Genomic DNA, 26,023 nt, shown 5'->3' with positions numbered 1-26,023 from the left:
CCGGATGGGGAGGAGGATAGAAAGATGGAAGGGTAATCTTCTGTGTGATATGAAATTCAGAAACCACCTTTGGGAGGAAATTAGGCTTCACTCGCAGAACAACTTTGTCTTTGTGAAAGATTGTATGAGGGGGTTTACAAGAAAGAGCTTGTAACTCACTCACCCTTCTAGCAGATGTAAGTGCTACTAATAAAACAGTCTTAAGGGTAAGAAACCTTAACGAAAAAGAGTGGAGTGGTTCGAAAGGTGTGCCCATCAGGAAAGTTAGGACTAAATTTAAATCCCATAGGGGAACCTGGAATGGTCTTGGGGGATAAACGTTAGTTAACCCCTTTAGAAACTGTATTACCAAGGGTAACTTGAAATAGGATGGTTCTTCCTCAGAGTGCTTAAAGATGGACAGCGCTGCGAGATAGCCCTTGATAGTGCCAAATTGAAGGCCTGAATTTGCCAAGTAGAGTAGAAAGGATAACACCGTTGGTGTACCACATGAAAAGGGGTCGATATTCTCTTCTCTACATCAGCTGCAAAATCTGTTCCAACGGTAGCGGTATAAAGATTTTGTTGCTGGCCTTCTTGCCGAAAGCAACACCTCCATAACGTCAGCAGGGAGGTCCCAATCCTTGTACCTCAGCCTTTCAGAAGCCAAGCGTGAAGGTTGAGGGTTTTGATGTCTGGATGGAGAACCTGACCTCCCTTCTGTGAGAGCAGATTCTCTCTGAGTGGAAGTCGAATTGGAGGGCAGATGGACAAGTCTAGAAGGTCCGGGTACCACGTTCACCTGGCCCAATCTGGGGCAATTAGGATCATGGTTTTCCGGAATCTTCTCAACCTCCTGATCATTTGAGGAATGACAGGGACTGGTGGAAACGCGTACAGGAGTGGAAACTCCCAGGCCACTATGAACGCGTCTCCCAAAGCTCCCCTCGGGGGAAATTCCCTTGAACAGATCAGATCGCACTTCCTGTTGACACTGGTGGTGAACAGATCCACCTGAGGGGTTCCCCAAAGGGCAAAGATCTCTTGAAGGACTTCCTGAGCTAGATCCCACTCGTGGGAGACTGTGCTCTGCCTGCTCAGAGCGTCCGCTGTCAAGTTCTTTTCTCCGGCTAGGTGAACTTCCGATAGAGAGATTCCTTCTTGGATTGCCCAAAACCAGAGCTGCATCACCTCTCTGCACAGTGGTAGTGATCCTGCGCCTCCTCTTTTGTTGAGGTAATGCATGGCCACTGTGTTGGCCGTCATTATCAGGACATTCTTTCCTTGTACAGATGGCAGAAAAGCCTTCAGCGCAAGTCTGATGGCCCTCAGCTCTAACAGGTTGATATGTAGTCTGAACTCCGATGGAGACCAATGACCGCTGATCGTCAAGTCGTTGGCGTGGGCTCCCCACCCCGTAAGTGAGGCATCCGTGACTACTGTTATCTCCGGCCAAGGTTGCCAAAACTGCTCTCCTTTCAGAATGTTCTCCTGACAGGCCCACCACTGAAGGTCTCGAGCCACCCTGTCGGGAACCTGAAGAAGATCTGTCATTCTCCCTGAGAATTGTGACCACTGAGTTCTCAGTGCCTACTGGAGAGATCTCATTCTCAGGCGAGCCTCTGGCACAAGGAAAATGCAGGATGCCATGAGGCCTAGCAACCTTAAAAAGTCGAAGGCTGTGAGACGTTGGGCATTTTGAAACTTGGTGACCATCTGTAGAATATCTTGAGCCCTCACCTCTGGTGGCGAGGCATTTTCCAGGGAAGTGTCCAGGATCGCTCCGATGAACTGGAGTCTCTGCGATGGTATCATTTGTGACTTCTTTAAATTGAGGGAGAAGCCCAGTCTGTGAAGGGAGTGGCAAACATAATCTAGCTGGATCTGAGCTTGTTCCGAAGATACAGCTCTGATCAACCAATCGTCCAGGTAGGGGTAGACGTGAATCCCTTCCCTCCTTAGACTTGCAGCCACTAACGACATTAACTTGGTGAAGACCCTCGGGCGGAGGTCAGCCCAAATGGCAGAACTCGAAATTGACAATGAGAGTTGCCAATTGCGAACCTCAGGTATTTCCTGTGTTTGAGATGGATTGGCACATGGAAATAAGCATCCTGAAGGTCCAGAGATACCAACCAGTCCTTGACCTGAAGGGCCTGAAGGATCTGAGAGAGAGTTACCATCTTGAATTTGTCTTTCCTGAGGAATTTGTTCAATTCCCGCAAGTGCAAGATGGGTCTCAGTCCTCCGTCTTTCTTTGGTATGAGAAAGTAAGGGGAATACCAGCCCTTGTTCCTCTCCGCTACAGGTACCGGTTCTATGGCACCTTTCTCTAGCAGGTCTAAAATTTCCTGCAAGAGGAGCGGATCTGGAGCTTTTTGAGAGCTGATCCTCGGTGGATGACTCTGAGGTATGCGTAGGAGAGGCAAGCAGTAACCTTGTGCAACTGTCTCCAATGCCCAAGCTTCTGACGTGATAGCCTGCCATTCCGCCAGATGTTGAGTTAACCTGCCTCCTACAGGTGTCTTGTGAGGGAAGTCCTCAGAGTGGTTTAGGGGCGGCTGATGCAGATGCCGATGGTAAAGAGGCACCTGCTGTTGCTGTGGCTTTTGAATATCTACCCCGTCCACCTCGGGTAGTTCTTCTTTGTCCCCTTTGAGCCGGTCGTCCTCTACCTCTTCCGAATGCGGAGTAGAAGCGAAAAGACTTGCCTCTCGCAGAGGTTCCTGTCGGAAGAAAAGGTGTCTGACGGATTGCAGCGCCTAGGGATTTTGCTGCTGCCTTTGATGTTTGCAGTTTTTCTAAACTGTCATCCGCCTTTTTCCCAAACAAAGAAGAGCCATCAAAGGGCATATTCAAGAGCCTGGCTTGCACATCTGGGGCAAAACCAGACTTTCTCAACCAAGCAAATCTCCTGGTTGTTGTACTTGCTGCCATTGCTCTGCTGATACTGTCAGCCGAGTCAATGCCCGTCTGGAGGGCTTCGCACATAGCGTCTTTACCGTCCTTTATGATATTTAGGAACGCCTCCCTTTCTTCTCCCTCCGGGATGCAGTCAGCCGCTGTAGAAGCACACTCCCAAAGTGTATGGCTAAATCTAGCAAGGGTGCAAGTAGCATTAATAGATTTTAACGCCATGCTACATGCCTAAAAGACTTTCTTAGCCATAGCATCGTATTTCTTATCGTCCCTGTCCTGTGGGACGGTAGGGTAAGCAGTCTTGATGTCAGTAGAAGATGCTGCCTGTAGCACCAGACTTTCTGGGGATGGGTGTTTGGACAAAAACTCCGGGTCTGCAGAAGATACCCTGTATTTAGCAGACAGTTTTTTATTTACTGCCGGGACGACATCTGGGGTTTCCCAGTTCGTCATTATTTTTCTTTGAAGAGCTTTATGAAAAGGTACTACAGGATCCTCCTGTGGACCTTTATCAAGAATATCCGTGAGGTCATCCTGTTGGAAAGCCGGTGAAGGTGTTGACCACCCTATAAATTCTGTAATCCTGGCCATTAAGGCTCTATAAGGTGTTTCAGCATGCTCCCCGGGTCTGGCCTAGCGAACCCCACCTCTGGGGAAGTGTCTAAACCACTTGCCTCATGTAAGGAATCGTGGAGTTCCTTTAATCTGTGTTCCTCTGAGGATAACTCCTCTTGAACTGGGGTTGCAGATCCCTGCAACTCAAATGGCTCTTCTTGATCAGACAGTTCTCCCTCTTCCATAATTGAAGACATTGTTCTCAATTGGTCCGAGCTCACAAAGGGTGTGAAACCCATCTCCAAGGCAGAGGGTGCCAAACTTGTCGTAATCGGCCTAGAAAACGTCGATGTTGTCGACGCCGAAGGCTTCGAAAGTGGCATCGAAAACAAAGGTGGAGGCCTCGAGGTCTTCGATAGAATCAGAATTATGATCGAGGATATCGACAATCTCGACGACATCGACAACCTGGGAATAGCCACTGGGTGCGCCGGAACCGTGACTTTCCTTGGCGTAGACGCCGGTGTCGAGGATGGCGTCGAGTCGACAGACCCGTGTGTCGATGGTCCCTTCGACAATGGCGTCGAAGACACCGACCTCGGCGTCGACGGAACCTTCGTCGACGGCGGAACCTTCGAAGAAGGATTCGAGGTCTTTGCTTTACTCGAGGGTTTGTGATGTGCTCGAGAAGCTTCCTTCACCGGGTGCTGCGACTCGTGGCGTTTTGGACCTTCAGGTCTTTCGACCAGAGCATCGCTCTCGGCAGTCTTCGATGGGGTCGAGGCTGCTTTCTCGAAGACGCTCATCATATTTTTTCGGAATTCCTCCCATTCAGCCCGGGAACTATGCTTCGTGGGGCAAGGGATTCTCTTAGGTGAAGCAGAGGAAGAGGAGGACGAAGAAGGGGATCTTCGGCGTCTCCTTTTCGAGTGCTTCGATCTCGAAGAGCGATGGGACCCGCTACGAGACCTGGAGCGCGAATGGTGACGAGGAGACGAATGTCTCGACTTCGTCAAGGAAGAAGAAGCTTTAGAAGTCTTACCTTTTTCCAGCTTCCCCCTACGCTCCTTCAGGGCTTTAGCTGTCATGGACATACAGTCCTCACACTCCGAACAATGGTGTTCAGCTCCCAAACACCACAGACAGACCCTGTGAGGGTCCGTTATCGACATCTTTTTTCCACAGTCTCGGCATTTTTTAAAACCGGACCGAGGGGTCGTCGGTTCAGACGAGGAAGCCATCGAGTATGGATCGAATATCTCGAGGAAAATGGAATAATATATCTACGAAACTGAGCAACGATATTCCGAGGCACTGAGTAAGCGCGGAAAAACAGAACTGAGCAACGGACCCTGCGCGCGGCCTTTATAGGCAGGATGACGTTGACGTCGATACGGCGGCTGTCGAGGGACATCGACTCGGCGGACGTCGACACGCAGCGCCCTCTAGAGAGAAAAAATTTGCGAGGCCAGCAAAGCTGGAAAGACATATCTAAGATAAGGAATATGTCAGAGGACACAATCCCTTCGAAATGTCTTTGGGGTAGTGTACCCCACATTAACTATAAACGCATTTTTTATTTTCACATACCCTGTATCATTCTGGTTTTGAAAATGTTTAGCTTCAACTAGATCATACATTTCTTTACTTCTATGGCACTTTTGATATTGAGTTTATCAAATCTTGACAGCTATGCAATTTGATAGTGGGAAACAGCTCTGCTCGTGGAGTTTAAGCGTAGCCTTAAATCCTGATAACAGGACTCCTGATACGTCCTCAACCAGTCTCCCTTCCCAACTAATCGACTCACCGTTCACCCTACATGGTAGTCAGAAGAAGGACCGAGATGTAGACATTTTCCATTCTATGGACTGTATTCATCAAAATAATAAATAAAACTCCTGACTATCCCTGTGCTATGGGTTTTTCCTACCTAATAAAAAACTAAATAGGGTGCTCGTATCATCAGTGAGACCAAAAGGAAGATTCTGTCCCCTGTCCAAAGTTCTGTTCTGTCTCTACAACTATCCAAAACAACCAAGGCAAAGAAAAACGACTCTCCTCTCCTGTGGTCTGTTTTTTCAGCACCATCACTTTAGTAACTAAAGCGTAAATGTTTCTTGGCAACTATTTTGACCAGTTGATACAGTTCAGAAATAGGGCTCTTCAATTTCTCTCATATGCTTGACACCTTGTTTTCCCATTTTGAAGTATTCCTCTCTAGCTCTCTTTTCAAAACACTTGATGCTTCTTCTACAATGTCCACTGTTCCTCCTGGCTGGACCATTTATAAAGATTCTCAAATTACCTCTCAATTTCCCTTTCACTCTCTAGATGCTGGGAGTCGTATGTATGTTCCAATAAATTATCTTCTGCTTCCACGTCTTTAGTTTTACTGGGTTGAGTAGGAGGGTACCAGTAAGTCTTAGTTACTTACCTGTAACTGTATTTCTCCAGCATTGGTATCTTTCATAGATTCACATGCTTGAATATTCCCCGTCGTCAGACTGGGAATCCTCGGTGATAAATTAAATAATAATAATATATATTTTTTTTAAATATATATATATATATATATATATACATACACACACACTGCCACCTAGCAGTGCATGTACATAGCCCATTATAGCCTATGAGCCACTTCATTGTGTAGTCCCTCCACCTCACTTTGGTCCTTTATGGCCCCAGCCAATGAGGTGGCAGGGCTTAAGCTCCGCCCCCGGCAGCCATCTTCAGATTTTGAACCGTAGAGATTACAGTATGATGGATGCCGAGCATAGGAGCAGCCTCTCAGGGGAGGCGGGCGGGCGCATGTGAATCTATGAAAGATACCAATGCTGGAGAAATACAGTTACAGGTAAGTAACTAAGACTTCTCCAGCATTGGATCTTTCATAGATTCAGATGCTTGAATAGAATACCAAGCAGTTAAAACATGCCACCATTATAAACAGATATGCATAATTACAGAAAAACATATTTCTGATCAAACCTTTGCCATGCAGCAACACAACGGTTACATACTTCGGGAAAGGTGGGAAAGGAGGCTGGTCCTACCTTATACAAAGAGATGGCGGAGCACTGCCTGTCCAACTGCAGTTTCTTTGTTGGTATCTTCAGTCAGGCAGTAGTGTTTCGCGAAAGTATGCAGAGTGCTCCACGTGGCGGCTCTGCATATGTCTTTCAAGGCCACCCCTGCGTGGAATGCTGTTGACGCCGCCCTTCCTTTGGTGGAGTGCGCAGACGGCGGTCTAGTTAAAGGGTCGCCTTTCAACTGATGACAGTGGGTGATGCAGGACGATACCCAGCGTGCCAGGCTTTGTTTGGATATATGTTGGCCCTTGGTACGGCCAGAGAAGGAAATGAATAGCCGGTTTGAGGAGCGGAACTCCTTGGTTCTTTGCAAGTAAAACTTCAACACCCTAGAAACGTCTAGAGAGTGTAATGTCCTTTCCGCTTCCGAAGCGTGATTCTGGAAGAAGGTTGGTAAAACAATGCGCTCAGTGAAGGACATCTCCGAAAGTACCTTGGGGAGGAACTTCGGGTGAGACCTTAAGATGACGCGGTCCTTCTGGAACAAGGTAAACGGAGGTTCCGAAGACAAAGCTTGCAACTCACTGATCCTTCTGGCCGATGTGATGGCTACCAGGAAGGATGTCTTCCAGGACAAGAATTTCATATCGCATCTATGTATGGGCTCGAAGGGAGGTTGCATGAGGGCTGTTAAGACGGTGTTGAGGCTCCAGTCCGGAACTGGTGTAGGTGTAGGCGGATAAGTACGCATCAGTCCTTTCAGAAAGATCTTGATCGCTGGTAAGGAGAGTAAGGCTTGCGTCTCCGCGGTTACTGTGTAGGCCGCTATGGCTGACAGATGGACCTTGATAGAGGACAGTGAGAGCCCTGATTTAGCCAGGTGCAACAAGTAAGGCTGAATTTGATCAACCGAGGCCGTGAGAGGATCGATCGCAGAGGTCTCGCACCATTTGGAAAACCTGGTCCATTTTCTGGTGTAGGCGAGTTGCGTGGATGGGGCTCTAGCGGCCCTGATGATATCCCAGCATTCTGATGGTAACTTTAGGTGCATCAGTTTACGCTGCTCAGGAACCATGCTTTGAGGGACAGGCTCCTCGGGTCGTGGTGGAGGACCTTGCGGTTCTGTTGTGTCAGTAGATATTGATGTGATTTGAGACGAATCAGGGTTTTGCAGGATAGATGTCTCAGCGTCGGGTACCAGACTTGCCGTGCCCAATCGGGTGCAATAAGAATCAAGGAACAATCCTGTTCTTTCACCCTGCGAAGTACCCTCGACATGAGGGGAATGGGTGGGAAGGCGTAGAGGAGCTTCCCCGACCAATCCACTGAGAACGCGTCTCCCAGCGATTGGTGCTCAAGGTATCTTGATGCAAATCTCTTGCATTTTTTGTTGTTCCTGGTGGCAAAAAGGTCGATCTGTGGATGGCCCCAAAAGGCAAATATCCGTCGGGTTTCTCTGTCGTCCAACTCCCACTCATGTGACGCTGTGTATTCTCTGCTTAATCTGTCCGCTAGGACATTGTCTACTCCTGGAAGGTGCTCTGCCCTGATCTGTATCCCGTAGCGCAAGGCCCATGCCCATAGCTGTTGGGATTCTTGCGACAGAATCTGAGACCTCGTGCCTCCCTGCTTGTTTGTATAGTGCATGGAGGTCGTGTTGTCTGTCTGGACCGTAAGAACTTGACCAGCTATAACCGGTAGGAAGGCTTTCAGCGCCAACCTTACGGCCCTGAGCTCCAACACATTGATGTGGAGCTGGGACTCTTGTGCCGACCAAGATCCCTTGGTTTGGAGGTCCGCAAGATGAGCGCCCAGCCTGATAAGGAAGCGTCCGTCCGCAGCAGGAGGGTCGATGTCGGTGCTTGAAACGGCATTCCCTGTAGAAGATTCCTCGGAGCGTTCCACCATCGAAGGGCCTTGTGCAACGTCGATGGAATCTGGACAATGTCTTCCCAGCATCCGAAAGCTTGTTTCCATTGGTGGTCCAGAGCTTCCTGAACCGGCCTCATGCGAAGCCTGCAGTTCGGTATGAGGAATATGCATGATGACATCATGCCCAATAGGGATTTGTAAGAGCGTATAGATGTTGTCTCTTTCTGTAGGAAGTTCGAAGTTAAGCGTAGAATCGCTGCTATTCTCTCTGTGGATGGTCTCACTCTGGGAATGCTGGAGTCGAGCTCGGCTCCCAGGAAGAGAGCTACCTTGCTGGGAACGAGGCAGGACTTCGTCTGGTTGATGGAGAAACCTAACTCTTTTAGGAGGTTGACCGTCCTCGACACTGCCGAACGAGCCTTTGCAGCTGAACTTGCCTTTATCAGCCAATCGTCCAGGTATGGAAAAACGTCCGTTCCTGCTCTCCTGAGACTTGCCGCTACCGGTGCCAGGCATTTTGTGAAAACTCTTGGCGCCGATTTTAGACCGAACTGAAGCACTTGAAACTGAAAGTGGAGCCCTCCCCCACTGTGAACCTGAGGAACTGCCTGTGTGCTGGATGGATCGGAATGTGGAAGTATGCATCCTCCAAGTCTAAAGTGGCCAAGAAGTCGTGCTTGTTTAACCAAGGTAGCACCCCTTGTAGGGCTACCATCTTGAAAGTTATGCGCTTGATGAACTTGTTGAGAGCCCTCAGGTCCAAGATGGGCCTCCATTGACCGTTTTTCTTTCTGACAAGGAAGAATCGGGAGTAGAAACCTTTTCCCCTCTGAGAATAGGGTACTGGTTCTACTGCTGCCTTCTGGAGCAGTTTTTGCACTTCGGACATGACCTGTCTTTGCATATGCACTCTGCGGGGAGTTGGAGGCAGGGAAGGAGGTTGGTCCAGAAATTCTAAGGTGAGACCCTTTCGGATCACCTGTAACACCCATTTGTCTGATGTAATTGACCGCCAGCGCTGGAAAAACTGGCTTACCCTTCCCCCCACCGGGGCGTGGCGAAGGGGGGGAGGGGAGATTGGTCGTCAGTTCTGCTTGCCTTGCGACTTCCCTTGGGCGGAGCCACGTCTGCCTCTATGGGCGTATCTGTTGGATGACTGATATTTATTGGCTTGGTACGTGCCGCCTTGTACTTTTTGACCATAGGAGGAACGACTGTATCCCCTGAACTTGGAAGATGAACCTCTAAAGGGACGAAAAGACAGATGGTCCTTACTTTTGTCCTTTAAAGAACTGATGGCTCTGGCTGTGTCAGTGTCTGTCTTGATTGCCTTCAAATGGTCGTCTATCTTTTTCCCAAAGAGATCTTGGCCATCAAATGGCATGTCTAGTATCTGCGCCTGAACTTCAGGTCTAAAGTTAGTAGCCTTCATCCAGGCCTGCCTTCTGAGCACTGTGCCGTGCGCCATCTGCCTGAAGCCTGATTCGGCCACATCAACTGCTGCGTCGATCATGTGATCCGATGTTGCTTCACCATCCGCGATAATGGATTTTGCCTCCTCCTGGAACTCCGGTGGTAATTGTTTCGCCAAGTTAGACATGCGGAGCCAAAGCTCGCGATCGAATCTTGCGGTCATGGCCAGTGCGTTACCGGCTCTGATTGTAAGTGATGCAGAAGATGACACTTTCCTGCCCATGGCTTCCAATTTACGTCCGTCCTTATCCGGTGGTGCCGACAACGGTGAGGAGGGGTTGGCGAGTTTCTTTCTGGCCGCCACTGTAATAACTGAGTCCTGTTTCGTATGACCCCTTAAACAAAGCGGTGCCGAATCCGGAGCTTTATATTTCTTTTCTGGCCTGGACACCAACGCCGGAGTCGATAAGGGCGTAGATAGGATCTTGGATCCGGAATCCCAGATGGTATCGAGGAGGGGAATTGTGGTCACTGTCCTCCTTCGTTTGTCCCTGTGCTCATAGAGCACTGATTGCCTTTCCTCCGAAGAAACCTGAATTTTAAACAGTTCTGCGGCTTTACCTATTATGGTGTGGAAAGAGACGAGATCATCCGGTGGTGAGGCCTTGCCCGGCGAGTCTCTCCTCCTGGGCTTCTCGACGACGTAGTCATCCCAATCACTGGGTGCATCTGGCTCCTGAGTTATTTCTCCTTCTTCTGGTTCTGAAAATTCACCAAAAGGATCCTCCTGCCAGTCTGATACCGAGATGGTGGACGGTACCATGGTGGGATCTACGTCCGGCGATCGCGGTCTGTGCGATGACTGTAGTGACGGGACTCTTGTAGGTGAAGCACTGTGGGTGCTGCTCCTCGGTCTTCGAGCAGGTGATCTCATCCGTTTTTGCGGTCTACTCCTGTAAGGAGAGCAACCCGATGTTCCTGGAATCGGGGAGGACTCTCTAGGAATGGGATTAATCGGAATTTGCTTCTCCCTTTGCCGTTTGTAAAATTCTTCTACAATCCTCTGCACGGATAACATGAGCACCGGGTCATGAGGATATTCGGATTCCCCCGTGGACGGGTGCCAAGGATTGCTGTATTGTTTCGGTAAGGGACCGATGGACTCTTCCACCACTTCCGCATCAGAGAATTCTTCCTGAAGAATTATATCCGGAAGTTCTGCCATGTGCCCCAAAGGTGAAAATTGCTGCACCGGAGGTTCAGTTACAGTATTCTTCTCAATGATATTGCTTGTAATGACAGGAGCTTCAAGAGTGAGAGGCAGTAATTCCTCTGTAACTGCCGAAATTTGCGGTGCCTCTGAAGGCGTTATGGATGATGTTATCCTCGTCGACGACTGAGATTTTCCCATCGACGAGGGCTTCGGTCCCGTCGACGGAGGCTTCGCTGTCGACTGAGCTTTTCCCGTCGACGACTGAGATTTTCCCGTCGACGAGGGCTTCGTTGACGAATGTGGAGTGTGTTCCGTGGACGACTGCGTCATGGAGGAATGCTTCGTGGACGAGTGGTGTTTCTTGCTCGTCGACGATTGCTTCGCGGTCGACATGTCCGATGACGATGATCTAACTGTCGACGATGTCTTAAGCGTCGTCCTCGTCGATGCTGGTTTCGTCGACGGTATGGCCGATGACGGGCCTTTACCTTTCCCTTCATTCGTGGGCGGTTTACCCGCCGACGACTGCCCCCCCCGTTTTTTGCAAACTCCTCCTTACCTCTGGAGGCAGATTTTGCTGACTTTTTCTGGCTTGATAGGTCAACTGGAGGCAGAAAGGGTATCAATTCCAGCTTCCTCTTTTTGGATTTGGGAGAGGAACTCCTTTCCACTGAAGAGGCCCTTCTCTTTGAAGTTTGCCTCTCAGATGGAATGCTGGATTGGACAGGAGCTGTTCTGACAGACTCTTCGTCCGAAGATTGATCCCTGGATTCCAGGTATGAAAGGAGTCTTCTATGCCTGTCATGAAGGGTCTTGGTGGAAAAGGTTTTACAAATCTCGCATTTTTTAATGTCATGTGGGTACAGACAATAAATGCAATGCTCGTGAGGGTCCTTGTAGTAAACCAATTTCTTCTTGCACCTCGTGCAGTCCCTGAACAGGGAAGGCTTCCTAACAGCCTGAGGTGCCTCCATTTCTGAAGAGAAGTTCAGTCGACGATTTTGAGAGGAAAACAACAAGTTTTGCCACCAAGGTTAATTGGAAAGAAAGCCCCTAAGAAGGGGAACAAGATGGAATATATTTTACAAATATATTCCACACAAAAGTAGAAAGAATTTGAGAAAGCTCAGAGAGCTTGAGGATTCCCTGTGTCTGATAGACTGCGGTGAAAAATCTGAAGATGGCTGCCGGGGGCGGAGCTTAAGCCCTGCCACCTCATTGGCTGGGGCCATAAAGGACCAAAGTGAGGTGGAGGGACTACACAATGAAGTGGCTCATAGGCTATAATGGGCTATGTACATGCACTGCTAGGTGGCAGTGTGTATATATATATATATATATATATAAAAAATTTTAAAAAAAATGTTTATTATTATTATTTAATTTATCACCGAGGATTCCCAGTCTGACGACGGGGATGGGATGAGTAGGAGGGTACCAGTAATTATTCTCACTTCTCTACACCTCTTTACTATTACTGGGATGAGTAGGAGGGTACCAGTAATTATTCTCACTTCTCTACACCTCTTTACTATTACTGGGATGAGTAGGAGGGTACCAGTAATTATTCTCACTTCTCTACAACTCTTTACTATTACTGGGATGAGTAGGAGGGTACCAGTAATTATTCTCACTTCTCTACACCTCTTTACTATTACTGGGATGAGTAGGAGGGTACCAGTAATTATTCTCACTTCTCTACACCTCTTTACTATTACTGGGATGAGTGTGAGGGTGGCAGTAACAATTCTCACTTCTCCTCTCCTCTTTAGTATTGCGGGGATTAGTAGGAGGGCATCAGTAATGATTCTCACTTCTCTTCACCTCTTTAGTTTTACTGGGACAAGTATGAGGGTGCTAGTTATGATACACCTCACTTTTGACAGTTCTCTTGCTCTTAAGAATGTTCCCATTTGACATACCCCCTCTCCTTAGGGAAAATGTAGTTGCATTCTTCACTGGGGCAAATATGATCATTATACTTGTTATGTTTGTCATCCCTCCTGGGTCTCACGCATTCCCAGATACCTCTCTTGCTTTGGTTCAGCGTCACTGAGCCCGTCCTCAGGACGGGATGCTTCTTTCTGCTAGTCGGGCTGGCTTTGGTTCTTCCGGCCTCTCTCGCTCTCTTCGCACATGTTCCGTGTTGTGAACAAGTTTGTGGTCTCTGCGTCATTGTCACACTTAGCAGTCCACCGATTCTCGGTCATGCCACCACTTACAACTTGGTACAGTAACTGAGGTTTTCTTCCATCAGTTCCTGTCTCCTTTTGGCGTTTCCCTTGTCGCCTTCACTTGCCAGATTGTTTACAGATTTCCAAGCTGCGAATCTCAGTCTGAGTCAGTTTCTCACACACATCTACCCCTGGGTTCAGTGCACAAAATAAATAAACAGCTGATTCCATTCTCCTAGGCTTCCTCTCCTAACAGGATTTCACCTCCTCCACTTATGACGAGTAGTTGGGCCTTCCCGGGTGGGGCGTCCAAGTCCTTGCTCTCTGTTGGCAAAGTACTCTGCACTACTCAGCCAATCTTCTTCACATTATTGAATACATTTTTCGTTCTTAAATTAATTTAAGGTTTCCTCACCACAATATAACATACAGCAATTTGAAGCAATTGGTTCTTCATGAATAGAGGCGGTTGTATTTGGATTGTGGATGAGAGACTTAAGGAGTTCCTCTTTGAACCGAAAGTCATTGTCCCCAAGGAGGGGGCGGCGGAGAAGTCTCTCCCGGTGAGGTGCTGCATGCCTCTAACCGTAGGGAGGGTATCACATAGTGGGCTCACCTTCTTAGCCTCAAAGGCAAATGTTCCCCCATCTGGGAAGAAGTGACTGAATCCCTCGATACGTCACACCTACCAGCACCCTTAAAATGCATATGTGGACCCCTCCACACATACAGTAGCTTTATGACCAATAGCACTATCCCCATCACAAACTTTGGTGAAACCAGTCAGAACTCACTGCATGGCCCATTGCATTTTTGTCCCATCACCAGACACCCCCTGTTCCCGCAGCCTATGCAGACTGGCAGCTTTCTTCTACTAGATGTTGGGGTTTCCTCTTTCGGATAAACACATACTTGCAGGTGTCACTGCCACACATGACCTAGAACTCAGGTCGCTGGTGCTTCCATCCTGCATTCACCAACAAGGAATGTGCACCCGTCTTAGCCTCTACCCCACAAACCACCCCTCGTAAGATGGCAACTCGCACACACAAAGAAAGGGTAGTGAGAAAGGCCAGCAAGAAAAGAAGAGCGGGTCGGAGTGACTGCAAGAGAGAGAGAAAGAAATGGAAAGAAAGAGAAAGCTTTCCTAGAGCGTGAAAAAGACAGATGGAGAAGGTAGAAGACGAGGTGGTCAATAGGGCAGAAAGATGGAAAGAGAATGAGCGGGGGGTGGTTATGAAAGTCAAACCCTATTTCGGAGGGGGATTTCAGCAACTGTCCTCCGCTTTGAAGCACTAAGCGAGACATTAGGGCCAGAGTCCATATCGCTGAGAGCAGGGCGCTGCACATTTCCTTCCAGCAGACAAAGAGCTGTCAGAGAAGCAGAGAGAGAACAAAGCAGCCCCTTCAGCCTGCCAGTGTGTGCAGGCCCCGCCAGCCCGCTCTCCACAGCTCGCACAGTGCACAGCCCGCAGCCCGGTTGCTCCTCTGTTCTTTCCGTGCGCACGTGTGATGGATGCAGGCACATGTGTATCTCCCACTCTCTGGGTTGGAAACCTGAAAACAAGACCTAATTACTGCCTCAAAGTCGTCGTAGTTACGAAGACAGAAGTCATATTTCATTGCGGGTTCCTCGCACGCGTCAGTCAGTGAAATTCAAATTTTAATATATGTCTTTCTTTGAACTCTGGCTGCAACCCCTTTACAAAGTCCAGCTCACACAACAGCGCATGTTAATAGACTGCCTTGGGGAGTGTGCAGTTATGCAACGGGGAATGCACAATTTTGCTTCCAAGCATCTTTCAGTTGTTACATTTTTGGCGCAATTCCACGTCATCACGCGCGCTCTGCGTTAGCCCCCTCTGCGCGCGTTCGCGCTGAACGCATGAACAAGAATCCGGAAATTGTATCATAAAAACCGCGAAACAAAGTCACAAGTCTTTCATGGAACGAGCATTGAAGCATTTGTACAAGGACCAACAACAGAAGTCAAGGCAGGGAAAACAAAGAAAGCAAAAGAAAAACACACTATTGCTTTGAATGACGAGGGTCCGGAAAAACACAAGGAAAAAAAAAAGATTCTGCCAGCAGGTGGCGCCACACCTTGTTTACAAAATGGCATTACTGCAAAAGTCTTAGAAGTATTTATTTTTGGACTTGAGGCTATACTGGTTCACTGGATCCTAATACAATAACTTACCTGAAATAAGTCAGTACACTGTTTAAAAAAAAGATTCATGAAGTCAAGGTCAAAGAATTCAGACATTAACGAACCAGAGTAGAGGATGCACCCCGGTTGGCATTGTAAAACATGTATTTAGGTATTGATTTGATTACTTGTAAATAGGCTTAGGCCCGGAAGCAAACGTGCGCTGTAATACTCTTTCATTTTATCTATTTCTTCTTGTTAATTGACTTTCTTTTTCGTCATTCCCTCATTTCATACTTCATTTAGTTCAGTTTGTTAATCATAACCTTCTCTTTTCAGCCAGGACATTGTAAAACCTTAAGATATTAGCATTTATAAACAGTGCCATTACGAGACCACAGCCATTACTTATTAAAACGGATGGTGCATCAATGAATACGTCCGCGCGGGTGCTCGTTGGTTGTCCACTAACATTGCCGACACTGCTCTTTGAGGCATGACCGCTGGGAGAAGTCAAGTCACATGTTCTGGACACTTACTGATGTGTGAGGAAGGAGGTGGGAAAGCGAAGGCTACCGCAGGGACTGGACATTTCTAGAAGGTGCTGGATCAGGGGATTGACATGGCAGGCAAATCCGCATTAACAATGGACTAGTACAAAGATGGAAGAGAGACTTGGCCATACTGTGCTTCCAAAGAGGAGCAAGGCTCTCCCTCGGGGATAGTCAAGACAATCCTTTGTGTCCTGTATCTTAGGATTCGGTTTCCTTCTCGTCATAGCCTCGCAACCTATAAACGTCACGGTCTTGGGGGTGGGAACAGGTTGCTGCCACTTTCTGTCTTCTTGCACAGCATTAAACTGATTGTCCTTTGCTAGTCTTCAAATAATTGTGGGCACTTTGTGCCGACAGCACCATTTTTAAAACCCTCCTCTCACGGCTCAAAAAACCACATGTAAAAATATAGGACATTCACCCTGCAAGAGACCCTTGGGAACTTTGGCCAGATCAGTGTAGACACAATTGAGAGAAGCTTTATGGGCCTCTTCACTATTTTACAGCACTGTATAGAATTATAGAGGGATAGACATCAGCAGGGAAGGGGGTGGGGGGGGGCAGAGTATGCAACTGAGGAGTTCCAAGTAACATCTGATTGACAGCACGATCAAAGCGTGGGTTTTCTACATGATGTTACTTGGACCACCAACGTGGACTACCCAATGTCCTTGAGAGTGACCGATCTATACTTTACGGTGTGTATGCCCCTCCGCTCGACCAAGTCCCTTTAAAGGGGGCGGAGAGAAAGGTGTTGGAGGAACTATATAAAATCATAACACTAGATTCACTCTTCCCGCACTCTGCCAAAAATTAAAACAATCCCGACAGAAAAAATACCATATCTCCTTTCCATAATGTCAGAATAGTTGATTTAGTGTAAAAGGCTATAATGTAACCAAATGCATTTTAATTAAATACAAAATAAAGTCGATTTAGAGAGAGAAGGGTAAGGAGAAAGCGAAGTTAGAGAAAGAATGAGTGGGAGAGAGAAGGAGAAAGCAAGGGTAAGTGAAAGCGAGAAAGAAAGGGATAGAAAGTGAAAGAGAGAGAAGGGGGGGTGTCCCTTCCCGTTTTCATACACATGCTAATCAATGCATCAAAGCGTTTTAACACATAAGGGCACATGTGTGCCAACGATTTTGAGCAGTTTGTCTGCAATTTGACAGCAAATGTCCAGCAGGGTTAGGTTTGGGACATTCACATAAAACACCACTTCACATGTTCTGACTCTTAAATATACAAAACACAAGGGACTGTTGTGGGTATTCCTACTGTGGGTTACCCAATAATATGATCACACTCAGGAACGCACAGTTTCTTCAATTGGGGTGGGTTAGGGTGAGTGCATATCTATTCCTAGACTTACGGGTGCAGGTGGGTGCACTCTAGCGTGCTAAAAACACATATTGAGCCACTCCGGGCTGTCTATGTGTCTGCCACTGTTCGGATGAAATTCTGGAAATGTTAATAGGTTTTCTCCGTCAGGCAGGTGCCAGTGTATTTTTTAAAAGACTGGAGGGAGTCCATTATATTCTCCAGTGAGTTCCTCTTTTCCAAATTTACGTTGAAGAATCTTGTAGGGCCATTAATGTTAATTTCTCCAGGGTCCTAAAATGGAAGACTCTGCCTATGCCTATGTGGCAGATTTATCCCTAAGAGCCTCCAGCCAAGACCGCTTCTTTTGGGTCAAAAGTTATTTTCTCACCCTCCGGCAACATCAAAGTCAATGCATTATATTTGTTCAAAAAGGAGTTCACCTTCAGGGATTTTGCCAAGTCTTTCACCCCTTAAAGCTCTTTCTAACCACCATGACTTCTTTAGGGTAATCTGGAAACACAAAAATAGGTTTTTCTCTGTAATAGGTAGATCCTTTTGATCTAGCAGCAAGCAGCAGACCTTCCTTCTTCCTGGCCAAAACAAAAACCACCATTATGTGTCTAGGCCTAGACCCCGGCTGTTTACCAATCCTGAAAATATGATCTATATCCTCTTCTTTAATTGATAGCAGGCCAAAGCAATCCTTGAAGATCCCAGTAACTGCTGAAATCACGGACTCAGCTCCAGGGTCTTCCTCCACTCCAACCAGTCTGACATTTCTCTCCCGCAGTTTAAAGTCCATTTCCAATCGCTGGTCTTTTTCAACATGAAGGTCCTTCTTCAAATTGTTATAGGCCCTGTAGCTCCCTGCCATCTCCGAGGTCATTGAGTGTGATTTTCTTTCCAACTCCTCCACTCTGCCATCCAAATGACACACCTTAGAGTTCAATTCAGCCAAGGTAGTCTTAACCTCAACCATATCCAGGGACACCTGCTTCAGGAGTTTATAGATGCCCTGGCTGCTAGGATTATCCTCTTCCATCTCCATCAATTGTTTCTGTTTCTTGGAAGTAGGGTTTTCTGGTTCATGAATTTTCTTTTTAGAATTCATTATCAATCATGAAATAGCTTCAGGGAGGGGACCAGGAGCTGCAGGTTCAAGCTGAGGTCACCTTGGCCAACATTTCTCGTTTGTTTGCCTGGTTTGGATTTACAATATTGTGCTCTTCCTGCTTCTAGTATACGATTGCTGAAAAACAAGATGCAAACATTTGTAATCTAGCAATAATCACCCTCTCCCCATGGACTTCATTCGCTGGTAAAAACCCTGGGCATCCGTTATAGACCAGAGTGAAGCGAGGGACTCAACGCAGAGTGTCGGCTCCATTACAAGTCTGCTAAGCCTGCCGGGTGGGAGTATCATTGCTATTCGCACCCAGGGTCTATAAATGTGGGTGAGGTTAGCAATGTAGTTGGTCAAAATAATGGGTTGCTCTAAGTGCGCAACCTATTGTTCCTAACAAAAACGTACCCAAGGTGGCCCCTAGGTAAAAGGAAGGTGGGGTGCCATGCAGAGCCCCGGCAGTGTGGAATTTTAGGAGGTGCGGCACAGCAAAATGGACAGGAACGTTGGAGGGAGAGAGAGAGGGATGGAGAGAGAGAGAGAGAGGGGGGGAGGAGGGAGCAGACGGGATGTGATATTGAGTTGGGGGGGCGCATGGTGGGCGGGTGTGTCCAAAACATGTGGAGAGTTGCCAGTTGCAGACCTCTGGCCAAGGACAATGTAGGGGGTTGTCGCCTCGCTGCATTGGTCCATCTAGCCCTGGAGACGTCGGAGCTCCACCCATCATGGTGACCCGGGGGGCCTGCATTGTGTGCATTCTAATGTTGCATGCCTCCCAGAAATGTTCTCTGCGGCGATCACAAACTCCTCGCAGCGCTCCACTTAACACTGAGTGGGTGCTCGTTTCTGATTTCTTGTAGTTTCTATTTTTTTGCTCCTACTCCACTTTGCGGATTCCCTGAATGACCTTCGACAGCCTCCTGCTCCACTCTGCCGTCTTGCCTCGTAAGTACTCTCAGCCTCCTGCTGAAGCCCTCCGTCTCACAGTGATCTGGGTCAGAACCTTTGGGCTCCCCATCATCGCTGAAGCCCATGGACTACTTCTGCTGCTTCTCATCAAGAACTTCTTCAGCACCCCGGCCCCTCAAACCACCCCCTTAGAGTGCGGCTCCATCCTGCCTAGTACCTTACTCTGGGAGGTCCACTCTACACCCCCTGCTCAGCCTGGCTACCTGGAAGGACTGGTCTTACCTCTTCATCTCCCTACTAGATTGCTCGCATCAGATGAGGCGGAGATCCGACAGGGGTGGGGAAACTTCTCAGGCAGTCTGTTTGTGTTGTTTAGCTCAAGTTTCCATTAAAGTAGTATCCACTAGCCCCCACCCTCCCCGGACCCACAGAGCAAACAGTTATTCCTTCTTACATTGTCTATTAAAAGCAGTCACTGTGATCATTTTTAACAAGATAAGCGCCCACACTGCACATCATTCAGGCTACCGCTAAGGGGGGTCAGCCCCAAAGTTTGAAGACCACTAATTTAAGGAGAGTTGCGCCACATCATGAATCTAGGATTCGACCGACAACTACACCATATATATATAAATATTGTAATTCAAAGGACGCTGTACTTCATGAAGGGAGAAAGAAGATTATTAAGGCTTTCCTCCCCCCCACCCAGGAATGGGTGAGCTAAAGGCAATATTTATAAGCAGGAATGAAGAGACTATGCCCCTTTAAAAGAGCAATTATTCCTAAAGAAGGTTCCCATTCAGAGCAGCTGCATTCATAACATTTTCAAGAAACGGTGACCCACATTCTAGTGCCAGACAGATCTAGAGCGACCAGATGTTGCAGTTCCGGGCCTGACAAATCGGTGCGGTGTGCACAGCCTCTCTACATGTCACACACACTGCATGCACCGCTCTTTGAGAACGCCACTCCGCATGGACGCGCATAATGTGGAAAACACAAAAACACTAAAACACACACACAAAACTGGGTGCATCTACTAATGCCTCAAGCTACTGTTCAACTCAAAACACTTGGAATCGTGGCCACCACGTGCAAACGTGCACCTTATTTCTCGAAGAAGGCAAGGACCAACACTTTTCTCAAGGTAGATGCATTTATTCCATAAGGGCATTCAGTTCAAATGGTTTGAAACAAGATTTCCTTCTCTTGTATTACAATGTGACTAAAAATCCCACCATGCACTTGTGCCAGCTCAGATGTTGATGAGAACGCCGTCCCCTCATCACATCAAGCACGTGTGCCCACTATTACAAGTGTTTGGAAAAAAAAAAAAACAGGTCCTATGCCTCTAGATTCCAAACGAAAGGCCAGATCCCCCTCCGGTACCATGTCATGACAAAGGAAAGCAGGAAATATTTACCCAAAGGTCAAGCATGCACAAATATCAACCAACTGTACATAACATTAAATAAAAAAAGTTCTTATAAAAACGACTTTTACTGGAAATACAAAGATCAATCTGGCCGGAATCGTTTTAAAACAAAATGAGAGTATCCGCTGAAGAGGGACGGGGAAGGTTACCCAGTCCTCCCCTCCTATAAAATACATGACCCGGAAGGAGGCCAGGAGACACAGCAATCACACATACTATTTCTACCGAATCCCAGTGGTCCAATGATTGACAAGTATGCCGAGAGGTACCCCTTCAGCCAGCCATATAGGCCAGGTGTGGTACAAATCTACCCCAGAGTGGAAGAGGAGCCCCAGGCTGCAACCAAAGATACCTCAATTGGCAGTATCGATTAATTAAAGCGCCAAGAAGCCATGATTGCTGTTGTCGTTGGAGACACCACAACTTAGCGGTGTTAGATATGAAGCACACGTGCCATCCGCATTTTGGGACATAAACACGCATTTGAATACACGAAGAACACAAGTGTACAGTTCTATAGAAAGAGGACAGATACATATACATACTGTCATTGCTTTTATTATTTTGCCATTAGCTAAACGCAGCAAGGCAGAAATCGCAAGAAGCAAGAGATCTTGAGCAAAGCTTGCAGATGCTTACATGTGAATAACCTTATGGAACTACAGGAACACCCATGGGACCTGACAGAACCAAATGTGACTAACCTGCTGCCAAGGCCACAGGATACGGATGACATTCCATTCCCTGAACGACAATAGCACCAGCTGCAATAAATGCTAATAATTCCTCATAATTCAGAGCTGCACAACTCCAAATCATGGTCTCCGAACACGTGACCCAGTAGACGCAGACAATGGACAGTGACCAGCGCTGGGAAAGGGAGCCAATCTCATGCCACCAGACAGAAGACCGCAACAAAGATGTTACATGTGTTGCACAGAGCGAACAAGCACTCTCATAGACTAAGGTTGTGCACACAAGTTACAATGCAGACACATACTCATTCTTATTACCTTGAAAAGATACACCAAGAGCTGAGAACCTTTGCAGATCCCAAGCGTGGGGACGTCAGCTCTAGCCAATCACAGTTTAGAATCCTAGGAGACTATTGGTAAACTATTGGGAACTGGGGGGTACTGCTACTAATGTGCATAGTTGCCAATACACTTAATATAAACATGTATTTGGTCCTATGCTTTTAGAAAGCATAATTAGAATACATTACGTGTTGACCTCTTAAAAACACTAGATACCCCAGCTGGGTTAGAATGCTGGAAATCGATAAATGTAACTTGGTAACTTGAAAGCCACTAATGTATGCACACCCCTTGGATTCCTCTGCCGCCCACCTCCACGGCTTTCACCTGCCAACACTGGAGTGTCCTCCAGAGACGAGGGATGGAGGCGGAACCTGGGAGCATCAAGTGGAAGGAATGATGGTTGCAGCTGGGAGATGGGGCAGGTGTTTAGGCAAGAAAGGGCATCAGGCTGCAGAAGGGTGTCATGATGCGCCCGAAATACAGAATGTTGAATAGTCTTACTCAGGCACACTGGGCAGTGCTTTGCATTTCAAGGTACTCGCAGTTCCAGCTCCTCCCAATGTGTTCCAATTACTTTAAATCATATCAGCATGCAACCATTACAATACCTCATACTTTAGATGTTGAAAAAACACACACACCCATACCTGGGTAGAGGTAGCCAACCCTTTTAGACTATGGGGAGCAACGTATTCCACCCCTGTGTCTCCATCCTCACGAGCAGCCTGTATAGGGGCTTTGGTTCTCAGTTTTGGGTCCCCTAGCCAAACACACACAAGTCAGCTTTTAACCTCAAACATATCTTATAGAAATTGCAGGCCTCTACAGCCAAACAGCCAAGCTTGAAAATTGCACCCTGAAAAGCCAACGTTAAGAAGATGCTCCTTTATGTGTACTTAGAATTGCAAGGACTAGGCTTGAACGTGTTCTTGGTGCATTACAATTGTTAATGTTACGTTTAAAGTGCTTCTGCATCTACTGCAAAATCCTGTAATCCCTTGTCCCATTCTTCCTTCCTCCATCAAATTCATGTCTCCCCACCCTACAGACCTCCATTTCTTTTTCTAACATAATAATAGGGAGGCCAAACCTCCCCTGTCACCGCTGTTTCGTTCTGTACGCCCTTCCACCTCCTTTTGGCAAAACTGTGCCCTTCTGCCCTTTATTTATTACAACAAAATTGTTATTTTATATTAAAACGACTAGCCACATCTATGCTTTTCCATCCAATAACCATACTGCTTTCTGATTTGTTGACGTTTCCCCTCACATTTGTTTTTCAGGCTTTTGCAGTCTCTAACTTTTCTTTCAAACTTTAATCATATTTGTTGGGGCTTTAGCACTGCATCACATTAAAGAAGCACTGGTCCAGCATTCACCCAAGTCTGATGCCCGTGGCGTTTTCCATCACACTCTACAATATCTAACCCGAGTGTTATGATAGAAAAGAGTAGTTTGTAACATTTGCCTTGCCAGATGTTTTGGACTACCCCTCCCACCAATCTGACCCAGCATAGTCAAGGCGCGGGATCCTGGGAGTGGTAGTCCAAAATATCTGGAGAGCCGCAGGTTGTAGACCCCCATGGTCTAAGACAAATGTCAACAAACCCGGATCAGCAATGGATATATACAGGATCTTGCACAGTCTGGGTCTTGTTGTGCAAGGCTGCTTAATGCGGGGAAATGGCTGATGCACAGCACGCTTCCTTTTTCATGCTTCCGCATAATGATCATATTCTCTTGTAAATAATGTTCCAGCCACTAAACTCTGCAGCCTATAGGTCTATAATGAGTCCAACAGACATCCCTGACTTTGCAAATACCTTGAAAGCCATGATCTCTCATCAATGCTATGTCAAAGACTAAGTCAGACATGGGGCTTTTTTCATAAATAGGAATACATTGGGACTTTCCTCGGCGAGTCGGCTAGCATCCCCACTTTCCCATAGCATGGACGACAGGTCATGGCATTAAAGACATTTCCAAACATCATTTGCTGTGTGCTTAAGGAATATAGGCCATGTCCAAAGTTTGACAGTAGACCAACCCTTTCTAGATCCTGCTTACACCTATAGTGTGGTTGCACGCCTGCATGCATGCTGCCTTCCAGCATCCTGGATTCTCAATTACGAGTCACGCATCGCACAGATCTAGAGTAGAAAACATCGATTAGGTGGGCCAAGAACAGAGATCTTTTCATAAATAACAGCAGGTAGGATTTTGCATCACACAGCAAACAATTACCGAGCCCCAGTCTTGCCACTGAAGGCCTGGGCAATAGCGACAGGTTTTTACTGATAACATTACCAAAAATCCTTTGCTTAACAGGACCACACATCTGTGCCTACCAGGATATCCCTACGGCCACACACTGTTAAAGGGTGTGCAGTAATAAACTGCAGAAAAAAAGTAATCTGCAAAAAGAATCGCTGCAAATGGCTGTGGTTTGACCAACTAAAAGTGTACCCATTATTCCATTTAAGGGGAGCAAGAAGTCTGGGGGTATTCCCCGCATCCATTACATTGATTGTGGCAGCAAAACCAGTGCCTTTTTTCCGTTATTTTTTGTGTAAACATCCATTTTTGCCATGATTTGAACACATGGAACCCGTTAAAGACAGAGATCAACGCAGCAGCAAAAGACTGATAATAATGGTTAACTGGAAAACTGAAACTTTCCACCAGTATAGTCAATTCAGCATATCATTGGCACCAGATCAAACATTTCACACGTTCGAAGACCCATTGCATGGCCACAAAGGTCATACAATAACAGAGCACAGTTTGGAAAATATGGCCTCCGGTAAATCCATGGGTCCATACAGAAGTGAACAGAGAATTGGATGACATCACAGTAAGGACCAAATCAATCCTGGACATCAGTGCTTAGTTTACGGTAACTATCGGCTTTGCCATGGAGAAGATGGAACTGGGTACAGTCAATGCTGGAAGCAAGAAAAGGAGGTCCCCCGCGGTGGCACAGCACCCAGATTTGAACTGCGCCTGTTTTGCCACTATTAAGCTAGGGATGTGCTATGAAATTTAAGAGACGTTGTGCCTCCAAATGTTACACTCCGAGTACTTGCAATGATTTACTCCGGACGCCACACCACAGTGCATCCTGGATGATGAAGGCAATAACGGACACTTAATGTGAACAGAAGCAGTGTGTGTGTTCAGCTCCTGAATATAGAAAGAGCAGTTGAGAACCACTGTGCTGATCTGAAGGGCCAAGCACAAAATACATACTCCCTACTGGCCAATCACAAAATGCATCTGGCAGGAGGTCACAGACCGCAATGTAAGAGGTTATACGAAGGAAATCGAGGATTCATTTCAACCCGTTCGTTCTGCAGCCATAAAGCATCAGACAGGCACACACTGACCGCTACCCAAACTAGCCCAATCCAGGGATTTCACCTGAACATGGGAGTTGAGTGGACACAGACTAAAGGTTACAAAATAAAGGGGAGAAGGAAGCGAAAGGGGGCGCTGCAGGAGGATTTACAATGCTAACAGAAAACGAGAAAAATGGGATGGATCAGAGATCTACTCATTAGGAAAGTGTGGATCCACTGTAGGGTCTGCCCCAGAGTACCTGATTTGCAATTGCAGGGTTATGCAACCGTTGACTATTCAGATTCTTTGGACTACAACTCCCTCTGATCTTGCAGGCCTAGTGAATGGTGCTGAATCATGGGAGTCGCAGTCCAAACATCTGGTGAGCCTCCAGTTGCAGGCGTTTGTCTTATGGTGGACAAGGAGACCGTCAACAGGCCTACTCAATAAGTACCGATTGCAGCTCAACATCTATTGCCACCATCGAAAGATCACATGTGTCCAGTCGTGTGGACTGCGCCATGTGGGAAACTACAATCCAGACAATTCCAAAGGATGATTTTAGTGACCGCAGGCAAAGCATTACAATTCTTTCTAACACTGGTCATGGAGAGCGGACTCGACATGCGTTCCTAGATGGAGAATTTGCTCCCTCCCAGAGTCAATGTTGCATGTTCTGTGTTCCCGACACATACAAACTAACTCCATCTTCATGAATTTAGGTAGAAAGGTCACAGGACAGAATAGAAAAGACTTTTCTACAGAACTGTCATCTACATCCCACTGTAATCATTTGCATCTATCTCCACTGTATATTTTATGCAATTCCAATTTGACCATTCCTTGTGCATTGTATATTATGTAATTATTTGTGATTTCAAGCCATTATTGTAGCCATGTAAGCTTCGCATTTTCTTATCGCTGCGCCCTGCTACCCCAGGGTCTGGCGCGCATAAAAAGTGAATAAAACAAACAAACAAACTTTATACAAAGT

At 47.0% G+C, this 26,023-nt stretch overlaps 1 protein-coding gene across 1 annotated transcript in view; it reads right to left on the bottom strand.

The window, feature by feature from the left end:
- Positions 1-26,023, bottom strand: part of CELF2 (CUGBP Elav-like family member 2) — a 1,289,895-nt gene that overhangs the window by 892,693 nt on the left and 371,179 nt on the right. The gene's annotated exons all lie outside the window — the stretch shown is intronic.

This window comes from Ambystoma mexicanum, chromosome 12, assembly GCF_040938575.1.
Source record: "Ambystoma mexicanum isolate Mex_15411 chromosome 12, UKY_AmexF1_1, whole genome shotgun sequence".
NCBI lineage: Eukaryota > Metazoa > Chordata > Amphibia > Caudata > Ambystomatidae > Ambystoma > Ambystoma mexicanum.
Note: the sequence above shows the minus strand (reverse complement) of the source record. Positions and strands in the feature narration are given on the sequence as shown.